The sequence below is a fragment of the Thalassophryne amazonica genome, chromosome 7 (assembly GCF_902500255.1).
Source record: "Thalassophryne amazonica chromosome 7, fThaAma1.1, whole genome shotgun sequence".
NCBI classification, from domain to species: domain Eukaryota; kingdom Metazoa; phylum Chordata; class Actinopteri; order Batrachoidiformes; family Batrachoididae; genus Thalassophryne; species Thalassophryne amazonica.
The window spans coordinates 82774342-82796595 of record NC_047109.1 but is presented as its reverse complement, the minus strand read 5'-3'; the positions used below and the strand labels follow the sequence as shown (position 1 = coordinate 82796595).

At 40.5% G+C, this 22254-nt stretch overlaps 1 protein-coding gene and 2 long non-coding RNA genes across 3 annotated transcripts in view; 2 read left to right on the top strand and 1 right to left on the bottom strand.

The window, feature by feature from the left end:
- adam22 (ADAM metallopeptidase domain 22) overlaps positions 1 to 22254 on the top strand; it is a 250775-nt gene that overhangs the window by 141429 nt on the left and 87092 nt on the right. The window lies entirely within an intron of this gene.
- Positions 18054 to 19797, bottom strand: LOC117514388. Its single transcript, XR_004561873.1, has 2 exons — positions 19738 to 19797; positions 18054 to 18542 (listed from the first exon to the last, which is right to left on the bottom strand). It is a non-coding gene; the product is annotated as an uncharacterized LOC117514388 (long non-coding RNA).
- Positions 18468 to 20081, top strand: LOC117514389. The gene is made up of 2 exons (XR_004561874.1): positions 18468 to 18548; positions 19744 to 20081. It is a non-coding gene; the product is annotated as an uncharacterized LOC117514389 (long non-coding RNA).

Here is a 22254-nt window from a genome sequence, read left to right as displayed (position 1 = left end):
TGCCATGTTTAGTTAAATGCCATCCAGACTCTTGTGTGCGCGTGTAGTGTGCGTATGCGGTGGTGGCAGCGTGCAATGGTACAAAATGGATGGAACGAAATTGGCACAATAAATACAATGCAACACAAATGGGATGAATAATTCATGTCATGTGACCATTATATAATACCTGTTTCTGTACTCTGGTGACATAATTCCTACAGGATAAATAAAGTTCATCTTATCTTTGTTGTTAGCTGTTTATTGTTGCTACCACAGAAACAAAACCCATGTGCAGTGCCGTTTTTTAAAAATACGAGGTCTGTCCATAAAGTATAGGTCCTTTTTATTTTTTTCAAAAACTATATGGATTTCATTCATATGTTTTTACGTCAGACATGCTTGAACCCTCATGCACATGCGTGAGTTTGTCCACGCCTGTCGGTGACGTCATTCGCCTGTGAGCACTCCTTGTGGGAGGAGTCGTCCAGCCCCTCGTCGGAATTCCTTTGGCTGAGAAGTTGCTGAGAGACTGGCGCTTTGTTTGATCAAAATTTTTTCTAAACCTGTGAGACACATCGAAGTGGACACGGTTCGAAAAATTAAGCTGGTTTTCTGTGAAAATTTTAACGGCTGATGAGAGATTTTGAGGTGACACTGTCGCTTTAAAGACTTCCCACTGTGCGAGACGTTGTGCAGCGCTCTCAGGCGCCGTCGTCAGCCTGTTTCAAGCTGAAAACCTCCACATTTCAGGCTCTATTGATCCAGGACGTCGTGAGAGAACAGAGACGTTTCAGAAGAAGTCGGTTTCAGCATTTTATCCGGATATTCCACTGTTAAAGGAGATTTTTTTAATGAAAGACGTGCGGGCGGATTGCAGCGTCGGCTCGCAGCCGCCGCGACGCTCCGCCACAGGAAAAACACCTCTGTTGGAAGCCTTAAGGACAAGTTGGAACATGTCCAGCTGTTAAACAATTTCTCATATACTCACTCCACTGAAAGCCATCAAAAGCCGCCTGGATTTTACAAATGGTTATCAACACGGAGGTGTTTTTACTGTGCCGCCGAACCGCGCCGGCTGCGTACCGACGCGCGGACCTGTCCGCACGTCTTTCATTAAAAAAATCTCCTTTAACATTAGAATATCCGGATAAAATGCTGAAACCGACTTCTTCTGAAACTTCTCTGTTCTCTCACGACATCCTGGATCAATAGAGATGAAATGTGGAGGTTTTCAACTTGAAACAGGCTGACGACGGCGCCTGGGAGTGCTGCACGACGTCTCGCTCCGTGGGAAGTCCTTAAAGCAACAGTATCACCTCAAAATCTCTCATCAGCCGTTAAAATTTTCACTGAAAACTAGCTTAATTTTTCGAACCGTGTCCACTTCGATGTGTCTCACAGGTTTAGAAAAAATTTTGATCAAACAAAGCGCCAGTCTCTCAGCAACTTCTCAGACAAAGGAATTCCGACGAGGGGCTGGACGACTCCTCCCACAAGGAGTGCTCACAGGCGAATGACGTCACCGACAGGCGTGGAAAAACTCACGCATGCGCACGAGGGTTCAAGCATGTCTGACGTAAAAACATATGAATGAAATCCATACAGTTTTTGAAAAAAATAAAAAGGACCTATACTTTATGGACAACCCTCGTATATGTGTGTGTACACACATACACACATCTATCTATCTATCTATCTATATATATATATATATATATATATATATATACACACACACATACATACATACAGTAGTGTTCAGAATAATAGTAGTGCTATGTCACTAAAAAGATTAATCCAGGTTTTGATTATACGAGGTCTATTAGACAATAAACTGGCCCTTTTATTTTTTTTTTAAACTATATGGATTTGAATGACGTGCGATTCCACCAATCATGCTTGAACCCTCGTGCGCATGCGTGAGTTGTTTCACGCGTCGGTGACATCATTTCCCTGTAGGCAGGCCTTGAGTGAGATGTGGTCCCGCCCTCTCGGCTGAATTCCTTTGTTTCACACGCTGCTCGAGACGGCGCGCGTTGCTTTATCAAATTTTTTCTGGACCTGTGAGGAATATCCGAGTGGACACTATTTGAGAAATTAAGCTGGTTTTCGGTGAAAAGTTTAACGGCTGATGAGAGATTATGGGGTGTTTCTGTCGATGTAAGGACTTCCCACAGAACGGGACGTCCTGCAGCGCTTCCAGGCGCCGTCGTTAGCCTGTTTCAACCTGAAAACATCCTAATTTAAGGCTTAATTCACCCAGGACGTCGTGAGAGAACAGAGAAGATTCACAAGAGGCCGGCATGAGGACTTTATGCGGACATTCCGCTGTTTAAGGACATTTTTTAATGAAAGATGTGCGCGCAAATTCGCAAATCTGTGTGCGCCGCGACAGGAAAAACACCTCCGTGTTGAAAACCATTTGTAAAATTCAGGCGGCTTTTGATGGCTTTCAATAAGTGAGTAACTGAGAAATTGTTTAACAGCTTGGGCATGTTCCAACTTGCCCGTTAAGGTTTCCAACGGAGGTGTTTTTCCTGTCGCGACCCCCCGCGGTCGGGTCCGGCCCGACATGCGACTCTGCCCGCACGTTCTTTCATTACAAAATGTCCGTTAACAATGGAATGTCCGAATAAACTCCTCATACCGACTTCTTCTGAAAGTTCTCTGTTCTCTGACGACTTCCTGGATCAACAGAGCCTGAAATGTGGAAGTTTTCAACTTGAAACTGCGAGACGCTGCCGCCTCGAACAGAGCCTGAAATGTGGAAGTTTTCAACTTGAAACTGCGAGACGCTGCTGCCTCGAAGCGCAGATCGCCGTCAGGCGCTGTGGGCCGTCCTTAGGGCGACACTACCAGACCAAAATCTCTCATCAGCCGTTAAAATGTTTACCGAAAACCAGCTGAATTTAACGAATGGTGTCCACTCAGTTGTGCCTTACAGTTTTGAAAAAATTTTTATCAAACAAAGCAGCAGTCTCTGAGCCATTCCTAAACAATGAAAAAAATCGACGAGAGGGTGGGTGACTCCTCACTCAAAGACTGCCCACAGGCGAGTGACGTAACTGACAGGCGTGAAAAAACTCTCGCATGCCCACGAGGGTTCAAGCATGTCTGATGTAATCACACGTGATTCAAATCCATATGGTTTTTGAAAAAAATAATAAGGTCGGATACTTTTCTAATAGACCTCGTATTTCTTATTGTTACATGGGAAACAAGGTACCAGTAGATTCTCACAAATCCAACAAGACCAAGCATTCATGATATGCAAAATCGTAAGGCTATGAAATTGGGCTATTAGTAAAAAAAAAGTAGAAAAGGGGGTGTTCACAATAATAGTAGCGTGGCATTCAGTCAGTGAGTTCATCAATTTTGTGGAACAAACAGGTGTGAATCAGGTGTCCCCTATTTAAGGATGAAGCCAGCACCTGTTGAACATGCTTTTCTCTTTGAAAGCCTGAGGAAAATGGGGCGTTCAAGACATTGTTCTTTCTCAAGAGGCTCTTGGTTGCCTCTACTAGTGGTGGGCTTCATAGATAATTGGCAAAGCTTCTGGGGAAAACCTGGTTTGTTGTTAGGAGAGACGGCATCCATCCCACTTTGGATGGAGCAGCTCTCATTTCTAGAAATCTGGCCAGTTTTCTTAAATCCTCCAAACCGTGACTATCCAGGGTTGCGACCAGGAAGCAGAGTTGTAGTCTTACACACCTCTCTGCAGCTTCTCTCCCCCTGCCATCCCCTCATTACCCCATCCCCGTAGAGACGGTGCCTGCTCCCAGACCACCAATAACCAGCAAAAATCTATTTAAGCATAAAAATTCAAAAAGAAAAAATAATATAGCACCTTCAACTGCACCACAGACTAAAACAGTTAAATGTGGTCTATTAAACATTAGGTCTCTCTCTTCTAAGTCCCTGTTAGTAAATGATATAATAATTGATCAACATATTGATTTATTCTGCCTTACAGAAACCTGGTTACAGCAGGATGAATATGTTAGTTTAAATGAGTCAACACCCCCGAGTCACACTAACTGCCAGAATGCTCGTAGCACGGGTCGAGGCGGAGGATTCGCAGCAATCTTCCACTCCAGCTTATTAATTAATCAAAAACCCAGACAGAGCTTTAATTCATTTGAAAGCTTGACTCTTAGTCTTGTCCATCCAAATTGGAAGTCCCAAAAAACAGTTTTATTTGTTATTATCTATCGTCCACCTGGTCGTTACTGTGAGTTTCTCTGTGAATTTTCAGACCTTTTGTCTGACTTAGTGCTTAGCTCAGATAAGATAATTATAGTGGGCGATTTTAACATCCACACAGATGCTGAGAATGACAGCCTCAACACTGCATTTAATCTATTATTAGACTCAATTGGCTTTGCTCAAAATGTAAATGAGTCCACCCACCACTTTAATCATATCTTAGATCTTGTTCTGACTTATGGTATGGAAATTGAAGACTTAACAGTATTCCCTGAAAACTCCCTTCTGTCTGATCATTTCTTAATAACATTTACATTTACTCTGATGGACTACCCAGCAGTGGGGAATAAGTTTCATTACACTAGAAGTCTTTCAGAAAGCGCTGTAACTAGGTTTAAGGATATGATTCCTTCTTTATATTCTCTAATGCCATATACCAACACAGTGCAGAGTAGCTACCTAAACTCTGTAAGTGAGATAGAGTATCTCGTCAATAGTTTTACATCCTCATTGAAGACAACTTTGGCTTTTAAGGTGGCAGTAATTAAACCATTACTTAAAAAGCCATCACTTGACCCAGCTATCTTAGCTAATTATAGGCCAATCGCCAACCTTCCTTTTCTCTCAAAAATTCTTGAAAGGGTAGTTGTAAAACAGCTAACTGATCATCTGCAGAGGAATGGTCTATTTGAAGAGTTTCAGTCAGGTTTTAGAATTTATCATAGTACAGAAACAGCATTAGTGAAGGTTACAAATGATCTTCTCAGACAGTGGACTCATCTCTGTGCTTGTTCTGTTAGACCTCAGTGCTGCTTTTGATACTGTTGACCATAAAATTTTATTACAGAGATTAGAGCATGCCATAGGTATTAAAGGCACTGCGCTGTGGTGGTTTGAATCATATTTATCTAATAGATTACAATTTGTTCATGTAAATGGGGAATCTTCTTCACAGACTAAGGTTAATTATGGAGTTCCACAAGGTTCTGTGCTAGGACCAATTTTATTCACTTTATACATGTTTCCCTTAGGCAGTATTATTAGACGGCATTGCTTAAATTTTCATTGTTACGCAGATGATACCCAGCTTTATCTATCCATGAAGCCAGAGGACACACACCAATTAGCCAAACTGCAGGATTGTCTTACAGACATAAAGACATGGATGACCTCTAATTTCCTGCGTTTAAACTCAGATAAAACTGAAGTTATTGTACTTGGCCCCACAAATCTTAGAAACATGGTGTCTAACCAGATCCTTACTCTGGATGGCATTACCCTGACCTCTAGTAATACTGTGAGAAATCTTGGAGTCATTTTGCTAGCTAGAGTGCTGGCAGGGACTAGAAGGAGAGAGCATATCTCACCCATATTGGCCTCTCTTCATTGGCTTCCTGTTAATTCTAGAATAGAATTTAAAATTCTTTTTCTTACTTATAAGGTTTTGAATAATCAGGTCCCATCTTATCTTAGGGACCTCTTAGTACCATATCACCCCAATAGAGCGCTTCGCTCTCAGACTGCAGGCTTACTTGTAGTTCCTAGGGTTTGTAAGAGTAGAATGGGAGGCAGAGCCTTCAGCTTTCAGGCTCCTCTCCTGTGGAACCAGCTCCCAATTCAGATCAGGGAGACAGACACCCTCTCTACTTTTAAGATTAGGCTTAAAACTTTCCTTTTTGCTCAAGCTTATAGTTAGGGCTGGATCAGGTGACCCTGAACCATCCCTTAGTTATGCTGCTATAGACTTAGACTGTTGGGGGGTTCCCATGATGCACTGAGTGTTTCTTTCTCTTTTTGCTCTGTATGCACCACTCTGCATTTAATCATTAGTGATTGATCTCTGCTCCCCTCCACAGCATGTCTTTTTCCTGGTTCTCTCCCTCAGCCCCAACCAGTCCCAGCAGAAAACTGCCCCTCCCTGAGCCTGGTTTTGCTGGAGGTTTCTTCCTGTTAAAAGGGAGTTTTTCCTTCCCACTGTTGCCAAGTGCTTGCTCACAGGGGGTCGTTTTGACCGTTGGGGTTTTTCCGTAATTATTGTATGGCCTTGCCTTACAATATAAAGCGCCTTGGGGCAACTGTTTGTTGTGATTTGGCACTATATAAATAAAATTGATTGAAGAACAGCGTAGTTTGATTAAAAAGTTGATTGGAGAGGGGAAAACTTATACGCAGGTGCAAAAAATTATAGGCTGTTCATCTACAATGATCTCCAATGCTTTAAAATGGACAAAAAAAAAGAGACCCGTGGAAGAAAATGGAAAACAACCATCAAAATGGATAGAAGAATAACCAGAATGGCAAAGGTTCACCCACTGATCAGCTCCAGGATGATCAAAGACAGTCTGGAGTTACCTGTAAGTGCTGTGACAGTTAGAAGACGCCTGTGTGAAGCTAATTTATTTGCAAGAATCCCCCACAAAGTCCCTCTGTTAAATAAAAGACATGCAGAAGAGGTTACAATTTGCCAAAGAACACATCAACTGGCCTAAAGAGAAATGGAGGAATATTTTGTGGACTGAGAGTAAAATTGTTCTTTTTGGGTCCAAGAGCCGCAGACAGTTTGTGAGACAACCCCCAAACTCTGAATTCACGCCAACAGTTCACAGTGAAGACAGTGAAGCATGGTGGTGCAAGCATCATGATATGGGCATGTTTCTCCTACTATGGTGTTGGGCCTATATATCGCATACCAGGTATCATGGATCAGTTTGGATATGTCAGAATACTTGAAGAGGTCATGTTGCCTTATGCTGAAGAGAACATGCCCTTGAAATGGGTGTTTCAACAAGACAATGACCCCAAGCACACTAGTAAACCAGCAAAAGCTTGGTTCCAAATCAACAAAATGAATGCCTTGCAGATGTGAAGAAATCATGAAAAACTGTGGTTATACAACTAAATACTAGTTTAGTGATTCACAGGATTGCTAATTAAGCAGTTTTAACATAATAGTTTTGAGTTTGTAGCGTCAACAGCAGATGCTACTATTATTGTGAACACCCCCTTTTCTACTTTTTTTTTTAACTAATAGCCCATTTTCATAGCCTTAAGAGTGTGCATATCATGAATGCTTGGTCTTGTTGGATTTGTGAGAATCTACTGAATCTACTGGTACCTTGTTTCCCATGTAACAATAAGAAATATACTCAAAACCTGGATTAATCTTTTTAGTCACATAGCACTACTATTATTCTGAACACTACTATGTATATATATATATATATATATATATATATATATATATATATGAAAGGGAGGGTGTTGAGAGAGGCCAGTATGGTTCCTTTTCTTGCCATATGGTAAATCCATCTGTACTGTTTGTTCTGCCAAAGCAAAGGAAGTTAAGGTGGATGTTTACTTTGTGTCCTGAAGAAGCTTCTTTTGTCACCTTGTGCAGATGAAACAGTTTTTTTTTAAAGGTATCACTGTCTAATCGACCACGCTCTGTAAATATGCACGTAAGCAGACACTGAGTCATATTTCACAGCATAAACCTCACAGGTGTTGAATATCAACTTCCCCACTTGTACATGTCTAATAAATCTTACTCCTGAGTGTTTTTCTGTGCATGCAGAATATTCGAGTGGGGATGTGTGATGCTGGCTTACATATGCAGAAAACACCATATATTTAGTCTTTTTTTGTTTTGTTTTGACACCTTCCCAACCCCAGCTCCACATCAGAGGCCCTGCGGCTACATCCTAACACTTCTTTCCTTCATGTTTTGCAAGGTCTAAGACAAAGCCTCTCAACATCACTGGGAAGCATTCCCTAATGCCCTGTCTTCCAATGTTCTTTGCTGGTGTTCTTTTTTTTTTCTCGCTGTAGGCTTCAGATCCTTGATGAGGATGTGACCTGGAGGGTCAGGATGAGGGGATGCTGGGAGGAGATGTGATAAAGAGATGAGTGATGGGGGATGAAGCAGTGAGGAAGTCTGGTGGTTTAGAACTGGTGGCTGGTTGTTTGGTGGGGGGATGAATAAGGTGCCAAATTTGGGATGTGGGGGTGCTGTGGGACAGATTGGATGAGATAAAAAAAAAAGAGTGGTGCGGTAATCCCTTTGGCCTTAAACCAAACTCATGTTACTAAAGTCGACCCAGTTAATTGGCACATTCAGAATGCATCACCCCTCTGTGTTTTATATTTTATATTCATGAGCCAGCAGCCTGTGTCTGAGGTACCATTGCCCATAGCAACCCAGGCTCCTCCCCCATTTCTTTGTAGCCTGACTTATGAAAGCCAGCTGTGTCTACGCCCATAACCTCCGTCACTGCACACACCCTGCTGACTGTACATGTTGTGTCTGACTGGATAGTGCTGATCAGGGGAACAAAGAAATGCATCTTCTTAACAAACCAACAACAACAAAAAAATCTTACTTGAAAGGGGAATGTCGTGACCACTGTCCTTTCAAAATAAATTAAATGTGGATGCCTCCATGAAAGCTGATGTTTTTGGTTTCCCTTTGAACACATTTAGATTGGTTAATATTTCCTCAAAGAGCTGAAACCAGCAGTTAGTCCACTGACAGAAAAATAACATTAAACTATTTTGATAATCAATTAAATATTGAAATCCCTCAATGAAGGTTCTCAGCCATCCAGATAGGACATATCCACTTTATTCTGCAGCGGGTTATTGATCAGCTACTTTAAAATGAAGATGCCTTATGCCTTTTCCTGATTGTAACTGTTTGTTTTGAAATGCTGAACTGTGGGAAATTAAAGTGAGTATTTTTACTTTCACCAGAGGTACGGTTTCTGTTTGTTTTTTTGGTTATTTGTCTGTTAGTTAAGTTATCCAGAAGATACCATAAAATCAAATCAATTTTATTTATATAGCGCCAAATCACAACAAACAGTTGCCCCAAGGCGCCTTATATTGTAAGGCAAGGCCATACAATAATTACGGAAAAACCCCAACGGTCAAAACGACCCCCTGTGAGCAAGCACTTGGCAACAGTGGGAAGGAAAAACTCCCTTTTAACAGGAAGAAACCTCCAGCAGAACCAGGCTCAGGGAGGGGCAGTCTTCTGCTGGGACTGGTTGGGGCTGAGGGAGAGAACCAGGAAAAAGACATGCTGTGGAGGGGAGCAGAGATCAATCACTAATGATTAAATGCAGAGTGGTGCATACAGAGCAAAAAGAGAAAGAAACACTCAGTGCATCATGGGAACCCCCCAGCAGTCTAAGTCTATAGCAGCATAACTAAGGGATGGTTCAGGGTCACCTGATCCAGCCCTAACTATAAGCTTTAGCAAAAAGGAAAGTTTTAAGCCTAATCTTAAAAGTAGAGAGGGTGTCTGTCTCCCTGATCTGAATTGGGAGCTGGTTCCACAGGAGAGGAGCCTGAAAGCTGAAGGCTCTGCCTCCCATTCTACTCTTACAAACCCTAGGAACTACAAGTAAGCCTGCAGTCTGAGAGCGAAGCGCTCTATTGGGGTGATATGGTACTATGAGGTCCCTAAGATAAGATGGGACCTGATTATTCAAAACCTTATAAGTAAGAAGAAGAATTTTAAATTCTATTCTAGAATTAACAGGAAGCCAATGAAGAGAGGCCAATATGGGTGAGATATGCTCTCTCCTTCTAGTCCCTGTCAGTACTCTAGCTGCAGCATTTTGAATTAACTGAAGGCTTTTCAGGGAACTTTTAGGACAACGTGATAATAATGAATTACAATAGTCCAGCCTAGAGGAAATAAATGCATGAATTAGTTTTTCAGCATCACTCTGAGACAAGACCTTTTTAATTTTAGAGATATTGAGCAAATGCAAAAAAAACAGTCCTACATATTTGTTTAATATGCGCATTGAATGACATATCCTGATCAAAAATGACTCCAAGATTTCTCACAGTATTACTAGAGGTCAGGGTAATGCCATCCAGAGTAAGGATCTGGTTAGACACCATGTTTCTAAGATTTGTGGGGCCAAGTACAATAACTTCAGTTTTATCTGAGTTTAAAAGCAGGAAATTAGAGGTCATCCATGTCTTTATGTCTGTAAGACAATCCTGCAGTTTAGCTAATTGGTGTGTGTCCTCTGGCTTCATGGATAGATAAAGCTGGGTATCATCTGCGTAACAATGAAAATTTAAGCAATGCCGTCTAATAATACTGCCTAAGGGAAACATGTATAAAGTGAATAAAATTGGTCCTAGCACAGAACCTTGTGGAACTCCATAATTAACCTTAGTCTGTGAAGAAGATTCCGCATTTACATGAACAAATTGTAATCTATTAGATAAATATGATTCAAACCACCGCAGCGCAGTGCCTTTAATACCTATGGCATGCTCTAATCTCTGTAATAAGAAGATCATTTGTAACCTTCACTAATGCTGTTTCTGTACTATGATGAATTCTAAAACCTGACTAAAACTCTTCAAATAGACCATTCCTCTGCAGATGATCAGTTAGCTGTTTTACAACTACCCTTTCAAAAATTTTTGAGAGAAAAGGAAGGTTGGAGATTGGCCTATAATTAGCTAAGATAGCTGGTCAAGTGATGGCTTTTTAAGTAATGGTTTAATTACTGCCACCTTAAAAGCCTGTGGTACATAGCCAACTAATAAAGATAGATTGATCATATTTAAGATCGAAACATTAATTAATGGTAGGGCTTCCTTGAGCAGCCTGGTAGGAATGGGGTCTAATAGACATGTTGATGGTTTGGAGGAAGTAACTAATGAAAATAACTCAGACAGAACAATTGGAGAGAAAGAGTCTAACCAAATACCGGCATCACTGAAAGCAGCCAAAGATAACGATACGTCTTTGGGATGGTTATGAGTAATTTTTTCTCTAATAGTTAAAATTTTATTAGCAAAGAAAGTCATGAAGTCATTACTTGTTAAAGTTAAAGGAATACTCGGCTCAATAGAGCTCTGACTCTTTGTCAGCCTGGCTACCGTTTTTCCCCACTCGACGACACACCCGCCGAGGATCAAACTCTGGTTATTGGCGACTCTGTTTTGAGAAATGTGAAGTTAACGACACCAGCAACCATAGTCAATTGTCTTCCGGGGGCCAGAGCAGGCGACATTGAAGGAAATTTGAAACTGCTGGCTAAGGCTAAGCGTAAATTTGGTAAGATTGTAATTCACGTCGGCAGTAATGACACCCGGTTACGCCAATCGGAGGTCACTAAAATTAACATTAAATCGGTGTGTAACTTTGCAAAAACAATGTCGGACTCTGTAGTTTTCTCTGGGCCCCTCCCCAATCGGACCAGGAGTGACATGCTTAGCCGCATGTTCTCCTTGAATTGCTGGCTGTCTGAGTGGTGTCCCAAAAATGAGGTGGGCTTCATAGATAATTGGCAAAGCTTCTGGGGAAAACCTGGTCTTGTTAGGAGAGACGGCATCCATCTCACTTTGGATGGAGCAGCTCTCATTTCTAGAAATCTGGCCAATTTTCTTAAATCCTCCAAACCGTGACTATCCAGGGTTGGGACCAGGAAGCAGAGTTGTAGTCTTACACACCTCTCTGCAGCTTCTCTCCCCCTGCCATCCCCTCATTACCCCATCCCCGTAGAGACGGTGTCTGCTCCCAGACCACCATTAACCAGCAAAAATCTATTTAAGCATAAAAATTCAAAAAGAAAAAATAATATAGCACCTTCAACTGCACCACAGACTAAAACAGTTAAATGTGGTCTATTAAACATTAGATCTCTCTCTTCTAAGTCCCTGTTGGTAAATGATATAATAATTGATCAACATATTGATTTATTCTGCCTTACAGAAACCTGGTTACAGCAGGATGAATATGTTAGTTTAAATGAGTCAACACCCCCGAGTCACACTAACTGTCAGAATGCTCGTAGCACGGGCCGGGGAGGAGGATTAGCAACAATCTTCCATTCCAGCTTATTAATTAATCAAAAACCCAGACAGAGCTTTAATTCATTTGAAAGCTTGACTCTTAGTCTTGTCCATCCAAATTGGAAGTCCCAAAAACCAGTTTTATTTGTTATTATCTATCGTCCACCTGGTCGTTACTGTGAGTTTCTCTGTGAATTTTCAGACCTTTTGTCTGACTTAGTGCTTAGCTCAGATAAGATAATTATAGTGGGCGATTTTAACATCCACACAGATGCTGAGAATGACAGCCTCAACACTGCATTTAATCTATTATTAGACTCTATTGGCTTTGCTCAAAATGTAAATGAGTCCACCCACCACTTTAATCATATCTTAGATCTTGTTCTGACTTATGGTATGGAAATAGAAGACTTAACAGTATTCCCTGAAAACTCCCTTCTGTCTGATCATTTCTTAATAACATTTACATTTACTCTGATGGACTACCCAGCAGTGGGGAATAAGTTTCATTACACTAGAAGTCTTTCAGAAAGCGCTGTAACTAGGTTTAAGGATATGATTCCTTCTTTATGTTCTCTAATGCCATATACCAACACAGTGCAGAGTAGCTACCTAAACTCTGTAAGTGAGATAGAGTATCTCGTCAATAGTTTTACATCCTCATTGAAGACAACTTTGGATGCTGTAGCTCCTCTGAAAAAGAGAGCTTTAAATCAGAAGTGCCTGACTCCGTGGTATAACTCACAAACTCGAAGCTTAAAGCAGATAACCCGTAAGTTGGAGAGGAAATGGCGTCTCACTAATTTAGAAGATCTTCACTTAGCCTGGAAAAAGAGTCTGTTGCTCTATAAAAAAGCCCTCCGTAAAGCTAGGACATCTTTCTACTCATCACTAATTGAAGAAAATAAGAACAACCCCAGGTTTCTTTTCAGCACTGTAGCCAGGCTGACAAAGAGTCAGAGCTCTATTGAGCTGAGTATTCCATTAACTTTAACTAGTAATGACTTCATGACTTTCTTTGCTAACAAAATTTTAACTATTAGAGAAAAAATTACTCATAACCATCCCAAAGACGTATCGTTATCTTTGGCTGCTTTCAGTGATGCCGGTATTTGGTTAGACTATTTCTCTCCGATTGTTCTGTCTGAGTTATTTCATTAGTTACTTCATCCAAACCATGAACATGTTTATTAGACCCCATTCCTACCAGGCTGCTCAAGGAAGCCCTACCATTATTTAATGCTTCGATCTTAAATATGATCAATCTATCTTTGTTAGTTGGCTATGTACCACAGGCTTTTAAGGTGGCAGTAATTAAACCATTACTTAAAAAGCCATCACTTGACCCAGCTATCTTAGCTAATTATAGGCCAATCTCCAACCTTCCTTTTCTCTCAAAAATTCTTGAAAGGGTAGTTGTAAAACAGCTAACTGATCATCTGCAGAGGAATGGTCTATTTGAAGAGTTTCAGTCAGGTTTTAGAATTCATCATAGTACAGAAACAGCATTAGTGAAGGTTACAAATGATCTTCTTAAGGCCTCGGACAGTGGACTCATCTCTGTGCTTGTTCTGTTAGACCTCAGTGCTGCTTTTGATACTGTTGACCATAAAATTTTATTACAGAGATTAGAGCATGCCATAGGACCAATTTTATTCACTTTATACATGCTTCCCTTAGGCAGTATTATTAGACGGTATTGCTTAAATTTTCATTGTTACGCAGATGATACCCAGCTTTATCTATCCATGAAGCCAGAGGACACACACCAATTAGCTAAACTGCAGGATTGTCTTACAGACATAAAGACATGGATGACCTCTAATTTCCTGCTTTTAAACTCAGATAAAACTGAAGTTATTGTACTTGGCCCCACAAATCTTAGAAACATGGTGTCTAACCAGATCCTTACTCTGGATGGCATTACCCTGACCTGTAGTAACACTGTGAGAAATCTTGGAGTCATTTTTGATCAGGATATGTCATTCAAAGCACATATTAAACAAATATGTAGGACTGCTTTTTTGCATTTACGCAATATCTCTAAAATTAGAAAGGTCTTGTCTCAGAGTGATGCTGAAAAACTAATTCATGCATTTATTTCCTCCAGGCTGGACTACTGTAATTCATTATTATCAGGTTGTCCTAAAAGTTCCCTAAAAAGCCTTCAGTTAATTCAAAATGCTGCAGCTAGAGTACTAACGGGGACTAGAAGGAGAGAGCATATCTCACCCATATTGGCCTCTCTTCATTGGCTTCCTGTTAATTCTAGAATAGAATTTAAAATTCTTCTTCTTACTTATAAGGTTTTGAATAATCAGGTCCCATCTTATCTTAGGGACCTCGTAGTACCACATCACCCCAATAGAGCGCTTCGCTCTCAGACTGCAGGCTTACTTGTAGTTCCTAGGGTTTGTAAGAGTAGAATGGGAGGCAGAGCCTTCAGCTTTCAGGCTCCTCTCCTGTGGAACCAGCTCCCAATTCAGATCAGGGAGACAGACACCCTCTCTACTTTTAAGATTAGGCTTAAAACTTTCCTTTTTGCTAAAGCTTATAGTTAGGGCTGGATCGGGTGACCCTGACCCATCCCTTAGTTATGCTGCTATAGACGTAGACTGCTGGGGGGTTCCCATGATGCACTGTTTCTTTCTCTTTTTGCTCTGTATGCACCACTCTGCTTTTAATCATTAGTGATCAATCTCTGCTCCCCTCCACTGCATGTCTTTTTCCTGGTTCTCTCCCTCAGCCCCAACCAGTCCCAGCAGAAGACTGCCCCTCCCTGAGCCTGGTTCTGCTGGAGGTTTCTTCCTGTTAAAATGGAGTTTTTCCTTCCCACTGTAGCCAAGTGCTTGCTCACAGGGGGTCGTTTTGACCGTTGGGGTTTTACATAATTATTGTATGGCCTTGCCTTACAATATAAAGCGCCTTGGGGCAACTGTTTGTTGTGATTTGGCGCTATATTAAAAAAAATTGATTGATTGATTGAAAAGAAACCTGGGGTTGTTCTTATTTTCTTCAATTAGTGATGAGTAGTAAGATGTCCTAGCTTTATGGAGGGCTTTTTTTATAGAGCAACAGACTCTTTTTCCAGGCTAAGTGAAGATCTTCTAAATTAGTGAGATGCCATTTCCTCTCCAACTTACGGGTTATCTGCTTTAAGCTGCGAGTTTGTGAGTTATACCACGGAGTCAGGCACTTCTGATTTAAAGCTCTCTTTTTCAGAGGAGCTACAGCATCCAAAGTTGTCTTCAATGAGGATGTAAAACTATTGACGAGATACTCTATCTCACTTACAGAGTTTAGGTAGCTACTCTGCACTGTGTTGGTATATGGCATTAGAGAACATAAAGAAGGAATCATATCCTTAAACCTAGTTACAGCGCTTTCTGAAAGACTTCTAATGTAATGAAACTTATTCCCCACTGCTGGGTAGTCCATCAGAGTAAATGTAAATGTTATTAAGAAATGATCAGACAGAAGGGAGTTTTCAGGGAATACTGTTAAGTCTTCAATTTCCATACCATAAGTCAGAACAAGATCTAAAATATGATTAAAGTGGTGGGTGGACTCATTTACATTTTGAGCAAAGCCAATTGAGTCTAATAATAGATTAAATGCAGTGTTGAGGCTGTCATTCTCAGCATCTGTGTGGATGTTAAAATCGCCCACTATAATTATCTTATCTGAGCTAAGCACTAAGTCAGACAAAAGGTCTGAAAATTCACATAGAAACTCACAGTAACGACCAGGTTTTGGGACTTCCAATTTGGATGGACAAGACTAAGAGTCAAGCTTTCAAATGAATTAAAGCTCTGTCTGGGTTTTTGATTAATTAATAAGCTGGAATGGAAGATTGCTGCTAATCCTCCGCCTCGGCCCGTGCTATGAGCATTCTGGCAGTTAGTGTGACTCGGGGGTGTTGACTCATTTAAACTAACATATTCATCCTGCTGTAACCAGGTTTCTGTGAGGCAGAATAAATCAATATGTTGATCAATTATTATATCATTTACTAACAGGGACTTAGAAGAGAGAGATCTAATGTTTAATAGACCACATTTAACTGTTTTAGTCTGTGGTGCAGTTGAAGGTGCTATATTATTTTTTCTTTTTGAATTTTTATGCTTAAATAGATTTTTGCTGGTTATTGGTGGTCTGGGAGCAGGCACCGTCTCTACGGGGATGGGGTAATGAGGGGATGGCAGGGGGAGAGAAGCTGTAGAGAGGTGTGTAAGACTACAACTCTGCTTCCTGGTCCAACCCTGGATAGTCACGGTTTGGAGGATTTAAGAAAATTGGCCAGATTTCTAGAAATGAGAGCTGCTCCATCCAAAGTGGGATGGATGCCGTCTCTCCTAACAAGACCAGGTTTTCCCCAGAAGCTTTGCCAATTATCTATGAAGCCCACCTCATTTTTTGGACACCACTCAGACAGCCAGCAATTCAAGGAGAACATGCAGCTAAACATGTCACTCCCAGTCCGATTGGGGAGGGGCCCAGAGAAAACTACAGAGTCCGAAATTGTTTTTGCAAAGTTACACACCAATTCAATGTTAATTTTAGTGACCTCCGATTGGCGTAACCGGGTGTCATTACTGCCGACGTGAATTACAATCTTACCAAATTTACGCTTAGCCTTAGCCAGCAGTTTCAAATTTCCTTCAATGTCGCCTGCTCTGGCCCCCGGAAGACAATTGACTATTGCTGCTGGTGTCGCTAACTTCACATTTCTCAAAACAGTCGCCAATAACCAGAGTTTGATCCTCGGTGGGTGTGTCGCCGAGTGGGGAAAAACGGTTAGAAATGTGAACGGGTTGGCTGTGTACACGGGGCTTCTGTTTAGAGCTACGCTTCCTCCTCACAGTCACCCAGTCGGCCTGCTTTCCCGGCTGCTTGGGATCTGCTGGAAGGGAACTAACGGCGGCTAAGCTACCTTGGTCCGCACCGACTACAGGGGCCTGGCTAGCTGTAGAATTTTCCACGGTGCGGAGCCGAGTCTCCAATTCGCCCAGTCTGGCCTCCAAAGCTACGAATAAGCTACACTTATTACAAGTACCATTACTGCTAAAGGAGGCCGAGGAATAACTAAACATTTCACACACAGAGCAGAAAAGTGCAGGAGAGACAGGAGAAGCCGCTATGCTAAATCGGCTAAGAGCTAGTAGCTGCGCTAAGCTAGCGGATTCCTAAAAACACACAAAGTGAATAATGTGTAAATAATTTAGAGGTGATTCAGCAGAGGGAGTGCTTTAGTTAAGGCACGTGAAGATTACAGTGAAACAAATCATTATCTAGTTAACTAGATCAATCTAACTGCGCAGATTAAACAGCTAACAGATACAGCAAAACACCGCTGTGCTCCGGCCCAGGAAGTGATACAATACCGCAGTAAGAGCCAACCACCAGTAGAGGCAAGCAAGAAGCCTTCCACAAACACCCGCGTGATCAATGGACATCGATGGATATTAATGAAATCTGGTGGAAAGGTAGACCTTGGATCAAGAAGTTTATTATACTTTGGTGTCCACTGAGATCAACGGGTGGCACTTTAATACCGAGCCTGCCACATTAAAGATATAAGGACCAAAAGGTGGATCCTTGCCTTTGATCCCATTTGGGAGAGACAGAGACAAACATCAATGAAAACCATAACATTGGTAATAATGATCAAAGATGAGTGATCAGAATCAATGTTGAACAATCAGAATATGTTAGGATCAAATATCATTAATCATGATCCAACCTGGGTGATTTGGACCAAGGTTCGGCAACCAATCACGGTTGGTGATTGTTTTTGTAGCTGAGATACTGTATTTTACAAATGCGTGAAAAGAGAAAAATAAGATGGAGTTTAATGTTTGTGAATTTAGACATAAAGTTTGGCCAGGCAAATGTGGCAGTTAGAAATATTACATGATTTGTTGTGTATTGGTCTTGGGTTCCGTGTCTTGTATTAGCAGGTGAAAAAACTGACCTCAATAAAATCAAATATAAAATTGATATATACATATATATGAAAAACACATTTGACTCATTTTTCCTGTAGATAGAAATGTTACATTTATTGATGTTCATTTCAAGGAAATGACACAAAACTAATAATTAGTGGAACAGTGCACAGGGTTTCTTAATCATTCTCACATCTCCAGTAACTTCACTAGTGAAGAATATAAGTATACGAGTTTGACACAAGACAAACTGACACTGGAATCTGATATTTTGCAAATGAATAATTTTTTCAGGCCATTTAGCAAATATTCAGAAGCACTGTAGGATTATTTAAAGATTATTCAGATAATCCTTTTTTTTAATCTACTGATCCAGTATTTTGTCTGCAGTTTATTAGGGATGCACCAATCCAATAAACTGGATCACTGTTGTTTCCGGGAAGCAGCTCAGGTTTCAGCCAAATGTCCACATTAGCTCCTGTTCCTTAGGGGCTGTTATAAAACAGTGTTTGTGCTGCTGTGGCGGCAATTCCCCCTGCAAAATATTCACTTATATGAGTTGGCAGAGCAGGTTCTCTACTTAAAGTAGACCTGCATTGAAATAAATGTGGTCAGATCTCAGAAAGAAATAGCTGATATGTATTTATAAGACCCTTATGAATGCAGTAAAGTAAATCTGCAAGCCCATATTTGTAATTCAGCGGAGAAATCTTCATTTAAAAATGACAAATTTGCAGCTAAAATTTGGCCCTCAGCGAAAACTGTTTGTACATCCAGGTCATTGCAGTGACGTCCGGCAGAAGACGGAGCGCTCCCGCCTTCAGTCCGATCCGGCATTGAAATTGATTTTATCTGTTAGTAATGTTACTGTTATACACATCCTGGTTTCAGCATCCAAAAGTAAGCTGCAATGAATGTGAGATACAGCTCTGCATGCTCAGATCAGCGGCGACATTGACAGCGGGCGATGTTCTTCCCTGACGCCTCGCTCTCTGCCTCCGCTGCGCTTACTGAGTCTGCGTGCTCGGTAAACGCCGAAGTGGGCCACTCACATCGCCCCCGTGTCTGCTGTGCAGCCGGCACCATGTCCCTGTCTACTGAATGGAGGTGCAGCCAACTTGGCAAAATTCCAGAGACTACGCTCGCTGTTTTGATGCTGAGCGGCCGGTGACACCTGTTGCTGCAAGGACAGACTTTCCGCAGTGCCACACGTCTCGGTAATCGGAGTCGCAGAGCTGTGGCCGCTGAGAGAGGTTTATATCTTTTTAATGACTTGGATTCTTTGCAGGTCCTGCCTCCGTACCCCGCGGCGGTAACGCCGGAGGCGAAAGACAGTAGATTTTCAATGCGACACCACTCAAACGGGCATATGAAAAAGTCCCCCAAAATAATTTTCAAGCACAAATAAAAGAAATGTGTACTCACCAAACAATGCCGCAAGACAATATGAAGTTTTAAAAACAGTAGATCCTTCCGTATAAGACAAGAAAACGGTGCAGATGCAAACTGACGTAAATCCACAAATTACAGTTGGCGCGCAATGCATGCTGGGATAGGGCCTTTTCCCTGACGTCTCGGCAGCGTCCCGGATGTGATGACAGTTTTGCTGAGGGCTAAATTTTAGCTGTAAATTTGTCATTTTTAAATGATTTCTCCATTGAATGACAGATCTGGACTTGCAGATTTACTTTACTACATTCAGAAGGATCTTATGCGTAAATATGTCATTTTTTGGTCCAAAGATCTGACTGCATTTATTTCAATGCAGGTCTACTTTAAGAGCTGATGAGTTCCATCTCACTTTGCTGTTGCGTGTCAAAGTCTCCTTGGATGATATAATCACAAAACTGCTCAATCCTGCAGTATGCTGTCCCCACACAAATGATGGGGAAAATGATTTTATGCATGAATATCTGTAGTTATGAACTGATGTGTAGTTACAGCTTCATGCTCTCTTACACAGGGTGGATTGATTTCACTCAGTTACACCTAGTAAGTTATGAGGCTATGGATTGGTCACTAGCCTGAGTTCACTAGCCTCATTTCAGAGTAAAATTCTGACTGGTGCATCCCAACCATTTGTTCTATTGAGGGAACAGAGGTTCACTGCATTGAAGAGAAAAAAAAAAGGAAAATAAAATTCTAAATCTTCAATCAACTGTTAGTATCATAATCCTAATATTAAAATTAAATAACCTACTCATTTTAAAGTTCTTCTTTCAACATAAATCATTACAATGTAAACAGTAACAGTTACAAGCAACATATCAGAGGTCAGAACTTTCAGACAATACTCAAGGTTATAAGAATCACTTAACCTGGCACGATATTGAGATCAAACGTTTTAGTGCAGCTAAACAAAAAACAAAAAAGCTGCTCTGCAGAGGGTACAGTGACTACAACAATTCAAGGTACATAAAGACACACAGGAAACAAAAAGGCAGGTCGGTTAATCGTTTTGCATTAAGGAACACTTGCGCTACATTCAATACACATACTAGCTCACAATATGGTTGGCAAAAAGCAGTATGTTACAATCTGTAGGGTATCCAAATACTAAGTATGCATTTAGTAGTAGTTGAGCAGTACCCAGATAATCTACTACTTTCACAGGGTGCAAACAGACTACACTACGCTATCCTATGAGACAGCTAGATCCTGGTAACCAAAGAACTTCATGGGAAAATTGAAAGACAGTGAACATTCATGAAAATGGTAGTGGCGCACAAGGGGTCGTGACACTGTCCAAATATACATTACCTGTCAGAAACCATTTAAAAACAGTCTGTCTTTGCAAAATAGAGATTTTCATGGCATGCTTGGGTATGTGCATAATGCATCAGCTGTACAGTGCTGCCAAAATATTTATATACCCTTTTACACATTTGAATTTTGTAGTGACATTAAATTAATAATACAAGCTTCCTTTATATTAAAATGTCTAAAATGACTGCCCTTTAAATTCACAGTGAAAACAAGCCAAAATAATGGTGTGCCTTTTACAGCAGGTTTTCTTTAGATAATCAGAGGATGATTACAGTGGCTTGCAAAAGTATTCAGCCCCTTGGTATTTCACACGTTAATTTGTTTATGGCATTTCAAATACAAAAAGTAAATCAGGCTTATCAAAATAAAAATTTCTAAAATTATCTTCCTTAAACAAACTGAAAATAAATCTCTACAACTTGATATAAATTAATTAAAAATATAAAAGCTAAGATGATGGGTTGCATAAGTAATCAGCCCTTTTGGTATAATACCTGTAAATAATCCGTTTAATTGCCAGTTTTCTTCAGACAAGTCAGGAGATGGATACATGGACATTTCCAAGTCACTGAATATGTCTTGGACTTTATTTACATCCGTTATGAAGAAGCACAAACACTGTCACTATGGTAAATCTGTGTGGAGTAGATAGTTGTCAAAACAGTAAAATTTCAGTAGCGGCTGATTACTTATGCAACCCATCATCTTGGCTTTTATATTTTTAATTAATTTATATATATCGAGTTGTAGAGATTTGTTTTCAGTTTGACTTTAAGGAAGATAATTTTAAAAAATTTTATATTGAGAAGCCTGATTAACTTTTTGTATTTGAAACACCATAAACAAATTAAAATGTGTGAAATACCAAGGGCCTGAATACTTTTGCAAGCCACTGCACATGAACATTTCCAAGTCATCGAATGGGTCTTGAGAATTTTAATATAAGCAAGTTTGAATTTTTTGTATTTAGTTATATATGACATTTTATGCCATTACAAAACTCAAATGTGTAAAAATGCGAGGGTACACAACTTTTTGGCAGCACTGTAAGCATTCAGGTCAAAGGACAGGTGAGCTGGAGGTTGTGTAGTACATACAAAAACTGTACTCCATGTACTATAGTAACTGCTGAATAATATATTTCTCACTGGCATTAGTACATACTGAGGATTTGGATGCAAGGCTGAAAACTAAGCTTAAAGTAAATGGTGTTACTTTCAGCAGTTAAGACTTATGTATAAAAAGCCATTAACCCAAAAATAATTTTTGTGTGCACGATTTGTCAAATATAAAAATGTAACAAAATACTTTTATTACTTTACCACCTTTCTGTATTTTGGCAGCCAGTGTTCGGGATTAGTTTAATTTACAGTAGAAAAGTCATTCCACCACCTTTGAAAAGCTGAAACGGTACAGCCAGTAAGTTGGTCCTTTTGAAGCTTTCGTGTTTAAGGTTCCTTCAGGCTGGTGAAACAAGTAAGTATGACTTCACAACCGGTTAATTCAGGTCAGTATATAAATATAT